The sequence below is a fragment of the Maylandia zebra genome, linkage group LG9, assembly GCF_041146795.1.
Source record: "Maylandia zebra isolate NMK-2024a linkage group LG9, Mzebra_GT3a, whole genome shotgun sequence".
Taxonomy (NCBI): domain Eukaryota; kingdom Metazoa; phylum Chordata; class Actinopteri; order Cichliformes; family Cichlidae; genus Maylandia; species Maylandia zebra.
In genome coordinates, this window is record NC_135175.1 from 12,105,096 (window position 1) to 12,115,840 (window position 10,745).

The 10,745-nt window shown below is 43.9% G+C and overlaps 1 long non-coding RNA gene across 1 annotated transcript; it reads left to right on the top strand.

Moving 5' to 3' along the window:
• Positions 1 to 189: 189 nt before the first annotated feature.
• LOC143420480 (uncharacterized) lies at positions 190 to 2,528 on the top strand. The gene is made up of 3 exons (XR_013100311.1): positions 190 to 1,344; positions 1,539 to 1,592; positions 1,765 to 2,528. It is a non-coding gene; the product is annotated as an uncharacterized LOC143420480 (long non-coding RNA).
• The last annotated feature ends 8,217 nt before the right edge of the window (positions 2,529 to 10,745 follow it).

Consider the following 10,745-nt stretch of genomic DNA (forward strand, 5'->3'; position numbering starts at 1 on the left):
TTACACGTGTTTTATGTTGTGGAACTAACCTTGACCTTCTGTCTGTAGATTCTGGACCGAATTACCGGACCTGTCCAAGTGGGGCAGTGTGTGGAGTGTTGGAGCGAGTGCGGCTGAAGAGGAGTGCGTGTGTGCGGAGGAACGGTGGCGGTGACTGAGTGGAAGAGGAAGCGTGTGTGTGGATTCCCCCCCCCCCCCCCCCCCCCTTCTCTCCCTGGAGCCCTGGACCCCCTCCCAACTCACTGTACATATATTTTGCACTAAGGTGATCCCTATTGTAAATAAATCCCCTTTTTGTTTCGTTGAAAGAACTGTCTGCGCGTGGGTCCGTTCAGTAGCCATGACACCATCCATCCATCCATTCGCTTCAGCTTATCCTGTTCAGAGTCGCGGGGGCGCTGGAGCCTATCCCAGCTATCATAGGGTGAGAGGCGGGGTACACCCTGGACAGAAACACTTTGTTGAAAACAAAAGTGAAAGGGCGACTCACATCTGACTGTGTTCCCTGTGGGTTGAGTCACTTTGTATATAAAGCATTTGCAGCATTTTTAAAAATCTATTGTTCCAAATTTCTCTGTTTTCTCAACTTTTTCTCAAGCTGAGCACTTGGTCCACTTTTACAAGCGATGGCAGCAGCAGCAGCCTTTTCCAGAGGTTTTAGTTTTAGTTTTATGCGCAATAAACATTCATTGTGTCATTTATTAATTCATCCTTTTTTTATTTTCACTTTTTAAAAATCCACTACATGTTGTGTTGTGTTTAGTTGTGTTTAGTGCCGATGTGGGACAGTTTCCAATTCCATTGTACTATTGTACCAAATATGAATGTGCAATGACAATAACGAGTTATTCTTATCTTATCTTATCTTATATCTGATCTCAGATGCACTCCCTGATGTACCCACAGTGTCTGTGCATTTAGGATACACAGACAGCTAGTATAAATCCATGCACGCACATGCATATTCTGAATATAGTCTCTGTTTCGTTTTGTTCACTGTGGAAGGTCTTTCAAGGTCACAGTAGTTCATGTAAAAGAAGCTGATATTTTCATGTAAGCAGAACGTGACTTTTTGGAATTCAAATGAAAGAGGTGCTTTGACTCAAAACATATTGCAGGCAGATTTTCATGCAACATCTCTTAAACTTAGAAAGTTCTCTTTGTACATTTCTTTACAAATCTTTATTTCCTTAAATCCTTATTGATACTTTCTCATGTGTTTCAGAAACTTTGATGGCAGCGGCACAGTTGACCATGAGTGGTGTCACAACTACCGAAGGCTTAGTTAGGATTTTGCTGTGTCTGCTCCATCTTTCAAGTTCACTGATAAACAAGGGCGAACTGGTAAACTGACTGTTAACTTTCTTTTTGTTGTTGTTGTTTTAATAAAGAATGTAACTTTTAATTAACCACCTTTACCATTAAATCATGACCGTCCGATCACTGGTTAAGCTTTTCTCCTTACTTTTAAAATGCTCATTTTGTCCCAGTTACATGTTTCGCACGCATGTTTGTTGACGTTCTTTCTGGTTTTGCAGGAGGAGCTGAAAGGAAACGTTGAAAAATTACAAAAGGAAACAGCAAGAAGGAAGGTGAGTCTGTCAATGACATGGATGTTGACAGACTCCAAACAGAAAAACATGCTTTGCTATGACAACTAAAACAAAAAACAATTTCCCATCATACAAAAGTCTGTTTGCACTCTTTACACTACATACTTTTGTATATTTTGTTACATTAATTTGGTTTATTTTTGTCCTCCAGGCTGAAAATAATTTAGACAAAGCCTATGTTCCTGCTGTCCTTGATGATGTTAAACGTCTCATGGATCCTTTGTACGAACTTTTGAAGTCAGTGAAACGTTTTACATCACTGCTTACACCAGTGCTGGATTTAATGGATGACCTACAGACTTTCGTGGGAGCCGGCAAGGAGTACATGAATAAGTACTTTGAGACAACAGCTGCAGAAATCAATCACAATGAAGAGAACCTACGCAGAGTTATGGCAACACTAACACAACTAGAAAAGAATAAAGATGAACTGTAGCATATTAGTCAGCGTCTGTCTCTGGTAAATGTTCTGTGAAACATCTCTTTCATACTGCGCTGCTTCTAAATCAAAGCTAACTGTACACTTGATTTATAAACTTTGATGAGAAAAAAATCTTTTCTTTCTTTCTTTCTTTTCTTTGTTATATCAGGTCTAATGCGAACACAAAACACAAAGCTGAGATTTTCTCTGTTTAGAAATCACATTAAATCTGACAGTTGTTAATGATTCATATGTAGAAACACTTTCATGTGAATAAAAACATTCAAACTGTTATTATTGCAAATTGTGACGTTTGTAAGAATAGAAGCGGTGGCTGATTGTTCTCTAGTGTTTGTGTGTGGATCAGTGTTGTTCAAGTTACTTGGAAAAAAGTAATTAGTTACTTATTACTGATTACTTCTCAAAAAATGTTATACCGTTACATTACTGATTACTTAATTTCAAAAGTAATTATTTACTTATTACTTAGTTACTTTTTGGTACACACCTGAATACTTAATAAAGCAATAGACCTTTCAGCCCAGTTCGATTTTTATGCATAATCCATCATATAAAAATTCAGTCAAATGGAAAAGTCTCTTTTTAAAAATTGTTTTATTATTTTTAATCTCTTAATTTTAGGGAAATCGCATCAAGCAAAAATGTAATTCTATACAACAGTTTTTAAAAAAAAACTATGTGAAAAAATCTATTTTCACCTGTTTAGCAGGAGTGGGGCCGGTGGTCATATCAGTGGGGGATCTGGTGGTTTCTCTGTGAATTTCCGTTCCCATGGTAGCGTGCTAGGTGCTTGTTCAGATTTGAAGTGTAATTTTTCGCAGAGTGTACAACGGACGCTAATGTTTTTGCCACTTTTTACAGAATAACACTTGAAGTAATATAAGTACTTCCACGCTTTTAACGCTGCATGGTCGTACTCTCTCCTGCACTCCATATTACCCATTGTTGATCTACGCACGTCTGCTGTTGCCACGTATATGAACACGCATGATCAGCACAGCGCACCAGGTAGAATCCAGTTTTCAGGCCCCTCTTCTGTGGAATCAGCTTCCAGTTTGGATTCAGGAGACAGACACTATCGCTACTGTTAGGTCTGCACTCGCAGGCTCCACTAGTTCAGAGATTTATCACCATGAACGAATCAAGACGATCAGAGCTCGATCGGTTTTAAACTTGCAAGGGAAGTGTCGGATCAGGATCTTGGAGCTACAAGCTCCTCACATGATCCCAGACAACTCCAAAAATCCAGCGTCCCCAAGCAGGCTTTTATTCAGTGACAATAGTTACACAAACACCCATGGTAAAACCCTATTGTAATAATTTGTGATAAATAAAAGTAGAGTCTGGGGAATATTTGATGAAAGCTTATTGTGATTAATGCTGGGGTGAATTTCAAAGTTGATGTGACGTCTGTTTGAAGTTGGTGTGTTATGTGTGTGAATGTGTTACGTCAGCCAAGAAACGAGATTAGATTAGGACATTTGGATAGGGGATTTTATTCCCACATTGATTAGCAGGGTTGGACTCGGGCACCAGATAATTTAACTGTGGAATCGACAGTGGTGCTTTTAAATTTATTTAAATTATTTAGGACGGGGACGGTAATCCCTAGGAGCGCGGTTGCTCAGCGTGTGGCATCGACTCCTGATCACAGATGCGTGGTCAGGCCTGGCGGCGTCCAGTTAGCCCGAGTGGCGCCCGCGGGACTTCGGGAACCCATTAAAAACCAAGTGGTCAAGGACCACTTCTTTACCGTGCTGTTTGAGTAAAGAGCGGGCCTCAGGCGTGACCATTTCAACGTGGCTGACAGGTAAGCTTTAAGTAAAGCTTAAAGTGGGATATTTAGGACTTCCGGTCAGCATGCGACCCGAATAGACGCAGGAACGAGCTGCTGTGGTGAACTTAACTCCGCTTTGACCAGTTTCACCCCTTCAACTGCCACCTTTAAGTCGCTTACACTCGTAACTACTTTTCTAGTGTTTTGAACACTTTTGACCCTTTCCAATGGCTGCTAAGAGTGCAAAAGCGAACAAAAAGGAGGACGCTAGCTTAACACTGGAGGCTATCACCACGCTGCTCCAGCAGCACCGAGAGTTGGCATCTGAATTTAAGACCTCATTTAACGCCCTCGATTCAAAACTGGACCAGGTACGACAAGCCCAAGAGGAACAGGCCGAGAGAGTTTCATCCTTGGAGCTTGCAACTGAAGACCTGAGCCAACGTGTCGCTGACCTTGAAAACACGTGTGCCGCTCTTCGCGAAGACAACAACCAGCTAAAGAACAAAGTCACTGACCTGGAGAGCCGTAGCAGGCGTCAGAACATCCGCGTCCTTGGACTGCCTGAAGACACTGAAAGTGGGCGCCCCACTCACTTCTTTTCCAACCTTCTCTGTGAGTTATTGGGCAAAGAAATACTTCAGTCTCCACCGGAGCTCGATAGAGCGCACCGCTCCCTCGCAGCGAAGCCGCCCGTGGGACGCCCACCTCGCCCGGTGATCATCCGCCTGCACCGATACCAGATCAAGGACCTCATCATCCGAGAAGCTAGGAGGAGAGGGAAATTCGACTACCGAGGCGTGCCTATCCGAATTGTGGAAGACTACAGCCCCGAGGTCCTCAATCAGCGGGCGCAGTACAAGGACATTATGTCGGAGCTCTACGGGCGAGGCCTGAGGCCGGCTCTCCTCTTCCCAGCACGGCTTCGCATAACGCAGGCCAGAGGCGCCAGAAAGTTTTTCAGCTCCGTGGACCAGGCTCAACAGTACATTGAGAGGCTCCCAAAGGCTCCGGAAGCCCCGTGAAGAATTATTACTGATAAAACAATGGCACCAAATGCAGGTACCAAACATTCCATATAGGTATGGAGGCGCAGTCGGGATCCACGTAAGACGTTGCTTTTCCTCTCCGAGTGTAGCGATGTAGTCTGAGTGCTATAGCACTGAAATGCTGATTATTACTTTAATTTAACTCGATAATCTTATTTTGTTTTCTTTGTTAAATAAGGAGACAACCTCATTGACTTCTACCCGTTGGCTAATGACGTAATACCTGTTGCACGGAGACGGGGAGTTTTGTTATCTACTCGTAGCCTTCTGTCTGTTCTTATTCAATAATTCAGTTATAACGGTAGTACTTATTGAACTACATCATCTTTTTGTGTTTGGTTGTTTGTTTACATACTTGGACTCTGCTTTGAAACACTCCAGCAATTACATTTGGACTTGGTGGCTGATACAGTTTCGAAACTTAACAGTATTATAAGGGGTTTCAGCTTACTATGCTATGGCCACCGGAGCAGTGGTTCGACTGCTTCAATACCTAGGTTATTGGTATCATAGACAGGAGGAGTAACACTCTAAATATGTTAAGTTTGAAGAGCTCGCTGCTTGTTCTTGTTCTTTTTTTTGGCAGCCATTTTCTGTTGTGGGGAGGGTTTGGGGAGGGTAAGGGTCACTGCTTTGAACCTCATACACTGTTCTTTTTTTTAACCTGTTCTGAACTAATTTCCACCCACTGTAAAGTTATTCTGTTCTTATCATCTAAGGCCAGTGTGCATAGTTTCTTTGCTCTACAAATCAGATGAGTCTGAAATTGAACTTTCTAAGCTGGAATGTTAAAGGTCTAAATCATCCAGTCAAGAGACGGAGGGTTTTGTCACATGTTAAACACCGTAACACTGACGTGGCTTTCCTGCAGGAGACCCACGTCAGGGCCTCTGATAATGTCCGTCTCTTCTCCCGTTGGAGGGGCCAGTGTTTTCACTCACTTTTCCAAGCTAGGGCACGTGGGGTCTCTATATTGGTCAGGCAGAACATTCCCTTTGAGGCCCACAATGTCATAGCAGACAAATATGGTAGATATGTCATAGTCATAGTCCTCAACATGAAGAAGAAGGCTTTCAGGAGCAAAGTGAAGGAGGAGATGAAAGCAGCACAGCGGGAGGTGAAACGCTGCCTGAGGGAAGCAAAGGACACCTACAGGAGGAAGGTGGAGCAGAAGTTGGAGAGGAACAATATGAGGGAGGTCTGGAATGGTGTGAAAACCATCACAGGCCACAACACCAAGAAAAGCACAGTGGGGGGGACTGTGGAGAAGGCAAACGAACTCAACAACTTCTTCAACAGGTTTGACCAGCCCACAACCCCCCACCCTCACCCTCACCTTCACTACAGAGTCCTCTCCCCACTCTCCTGCCTCCCTCGCTTCCCCCCCTTCCTGACACCATGACACCCTTCCTCCAATCCCTCTCTCAGCAGCAAGACATCTCCCCCCCTCCCCTCCTCCCAAACACCTCCCAGTGTCACAGTGGATCAGGTCAGGAGGCAACTGAGGAAGCTTCGCCCCAGAAAGGCAGCAGGCCCAGACAAGGTGTGTCCTAGGATGCTTAAGGCGTGTGCTGCTGAACTTGGGGAGCCGCTACAACGAGTCTTCAACCTCAGTCTGCGACTGGGGAGAGTGCCCGCCCTATGGAAGACATCCTGCATCGTCCCGGTCCCCAAAAAGAACCGGCCCAATGAGCTGAATGACTTCCGACCGGTGGCACTGACGTCACATCTTATGAAGACTCTAGAGCGGCTCTTCCTCAACCTCCTCCGACCACAGGTACAACATGCCCAGGACCCACTACAGTTTGCATACAAGGCGGGTGTCGGAGTGGAGGATGCCATCCTGTACCTCCTACACAGAGCCCACTCACACCTGGATGGGGGAAAAGGCATGGTCAGGATCCTGTTTCTTGACTTTTCCAGTGCCTTTAATACCATCCGGCCCTGTATGCTTCAGGAAAAACTGAACAGGATGGAGGTGGACCCCTGCCTGGTGGCTTGGATCTCCGACTACCTCACCGACAGACCACAGTACGTCAGGCTGAAGGACATCACGTCTGACACTGTGGTCAGCAGCACAGGAGCACCACAGGGAACTGTGCTGTCCCCTCTTCTCTTCACCCTGTACACCTCTGACTTCTGCTACAACTCTGAATTATGCCACATTCAGAAGTTTGCAGACGACACAGCCATCATGGGGTGTATCTGGGATGATCAGGAAGAGGAGTACAGAAGTCTGGTGAGGAACTTTGTCGCATGGAGTCACACAAACCACCTGCAACTCAACACCTCAAAGACTAAGGAACTGGTTGTGGACTTCGGGAGGTCCAGAGAAGGTCCACTGCCAGTTCAGATAGAGGGGGAGGAGGTGGAGGTGGTCAACAAGTACAAGTACCTCGGGCTGTGGGTGGACAATAAACTGGACTGGTCATGCAACACAGAGCACCTGTATAAAAAAGCCCAAAGCCGACTGTACTTCCTCAGGAGGCTGAGGTCTTTTAACATCTGCAGGAAGCTCCTGAGGATGTTTTACCAGTCGGTGGTTTCTGGAGTACTTTTCTATGCTGTGGTGTGCTGGGGGAGCAACACAGCAAAGAGGGACTCATCCAGGCTGGAGAAACTGATCAGGAAGGCTAGCTCTGTGGTCGGCATGAAGCTGGACACTCTGGTGACAGTGGCAGAGAAAAGGACATTAAAGAAACTGATGGACATTATGAACAATGCTGGGCATCCTCTGCACACGGCCATAAACAATCAGAAGAGTCTGTTCAGTGACAGGTTGCTTCTCCCCAAGACAAGAACTAACAGACTTAAAAACTCCTTTGTCCCACACGCCATCAGACTGTTTAACTCCTCTCTGGAGGGGAGAGGGAGGGGAAACAGGAGGACAAAGGAGGGGGGAACAACTAAGCTGTAGTGCCTCTTCACCTCACTGTACAATACCTTGTGCAATACTTTTTGTAAATAGTCAACAGTGCAATAGACTCAATACTTGAAATGTGCAATTCACTTGTATTTTTATTTTTTACTCCTATTTATTCTATTTATCCCCTTTGTATATTTTATTTATATTTGTCTCTGTATTTATATATGTGTGTGTGTGTGTGTGTGTGTGTGTGTGTGTGTGTGTGTGTGTGTGTGTGTGTGTGTGTGTGTGTGTGTGTGTGTGTGTATATATATATATAACAATTCTGTAACTGTAACTTCGGTCGTTGCTGTGCTTTTTTTGGAAGTCGAATTTCCCAGAGGAACCCACCCGAGGGATTAATAAAGTTCTATCTTATCTTATCTTATCTTGTCAGTGGGAAACTGTATAACAGTCTTGTTGCTCTAGTAAATGTGTATGCTCCTAATACAGATGACGAGAATTTCTTTAAACAACTATTCTCCTCTTTGCCCGACTTAAATGTCTACTCTCTTTTTCTGGGGGGTGATTTTAACTGCTGGTTAGACCCAGCCCTGGATCGCTCATCCACTAAGAGCAATGTTTTAAGCAAATCTGCATCTGTCATTCATGCCTTTCTATCAGAATATGGAATGTGTGATGTTTGGCGTACTCTAAATCCTCATAAAAGAGATTACTCCTATTTTTCACATGTGCACCATACATATTCAAGAATTGATTACTTTATCATTGACACTAATTGTCTGCAGCAGGTCCACTCCTGTGCCTACCATAGCATAGTTATTTCAGATCACGCCCCTCTTACTTTGTCTCTGTCTCTTCCACATCCTCCTGTTAAAGCTGCACAATGGCGTTTCAACTCGACCCTCCTGTCGGATGAAAATTTTGTAAAGTTTATCCAGGATGAGATACGCTTTTACTTTGCCACCAACTCTTCCCCAGAGACTTCCAGCCTTGTCGTATGGGATGCCTTTAAGGCGTATATCAGAGGCCAGATTATTGCTTATTCGGCAAGAATTAAAAAACAGTCCACCCATGAAAGGAACAAGTTAATGCAACAGATTAAGGAGACTGATGAACAGTATGCTCTCAAACAGAGTCATGAAATATTTAAAAAGCGTGTAGAACTTAAAACAAGACTTGACCTACTCACAACGTACTCGACTGAACGTTTACTCTTACATGACAAATCCAAATTTTATATGCATGGTGACAAACCTGATAAATTACTGGCGAGCCTTCTAAAAGGTTCTCGGGCAAGGCAAAGTATTCTTAAAATTCGACAACAAATTCAAATTCAAATTTTATTTGTCACACACACACAACCATACACAGTATGACATGGGGGTGAAATGCTTGTAGCTGTACAATGCCCGACCATTAAATGACAGAAGAAAAGTTTTACAATATTTACAATTTACTACAAAAATTTACAAATTAACTTAGGAATTTACAGTAAAAATGTGCAAATAGCAGAAGAGATTATAAAGATAAGGATTGTAAATTATAGGAATTATAGGATTATAGGAAATGTGTGGTGGTGCGTGTGGTGACGTGTGTGAGAGTCCAGTCTTATAGTGACGTGTTTGGGAGAGTCCAGTCCTACACCTGGTTCAGGGCCCGAATAGCCTGGGGGAAGAAGCTCCTCCTCATTCTCTCTGTTTTGGCCTTAAGGGAGCGGAAGCGCTTCCCAGACCTCAACAGTGAGAAGAGTCCATTGTTGGGATGGGAGAGGTCCATCATAATCTTCCTAGCTTTGGACTTGCACCGCTTGGTGTAGATGGACAGCAGGTCAGGGAGCTCTGATTGAATGATGCGTTCTGCCGAGCGCACCACCCTTTGCAGATCTCGTCTGTCCTGCTTGGTGCTGTTCCCAAACCAGGTGCAGATGTTTGACGTCAGGACGCTCTCGATGGTGCAGGAGTAGAAGTTCTTGAGCACAAGATGGCAACATAGTCACAGATCATGAAAAAATCAATGAAGTGTTCAGGGATTTTTACTCACAGCTTTACACCTCAGAGTCCCAAACTGACTGTAATGCAATTAATGAGTTTTTAGCTAAACTTAACATTCCTGAAATTCCAACAGAACTTAAAACAAGGCTGGATGAACCCATCTCCCAGTTAGAAGTTTCCTTGGCTATAGCTTCGATGCATTCTGGTAAGTGTCCAGGTCCGGATGGCTTTCCGTCAGAATTTTTCAAACACTTCTCTTCATTACTGTCCACGCAGCTTAGTGCAACCCTCACGGACTGCAAGGAACAAGGATCTCTTCCTCAATCATTCTATGAAGCCTGTATTACACTTATTAAAAAGAAAGGAAAAGATCCGTTGGAATGTGCCTCCTATAGACCCATTTCTCTACTGAACACAGACGCTAAAATATTAGCCAAGATACTTGCCCGTAGACTAGAAATAGTTCTTCCAAAAATTATTTCGAAAGACCAGACAGGCTTCATTAAAGGTCGTCATTCATATTTTAACATAAGGAGGCTATTTAACATAGTCTACTCCAGCTCTACAGACTCTGATGAATGTGTGGTCTCGCTTGACGCTGAAAAGGCCTTTGATCGAGTTGAGTTTGATTATCTCTTTGCAGTCCTTGATAGATTTGGCTTTGGAGCGAAATTTACTTCATGGATCAAATTACTCTATTCTCAACCATCTGCTACAATATGAACTAACCTCCAATTGTCAAAACCCTTCAAACTTCACAGAGGCACACGCCAGGGATGTCCTCTCAGGCCCCTGCTTTTTGATCTGGCCATAGAACCCCTTGCCATTGCGTTCCGCAGTTGCAAAGAGGTACACGGCATTTGGAGAAACAATACAGAACATAAGGTCTCGCTCTATGCAGATGATCTCCTGGGCCCTGTTTCAGGAAGCCGGTTTAGTGGAAAAACTGAGTAAGTATACCCTGAGTTAACGAAAACTCTGGGTTTTCGGTTTCACAAAGCGAG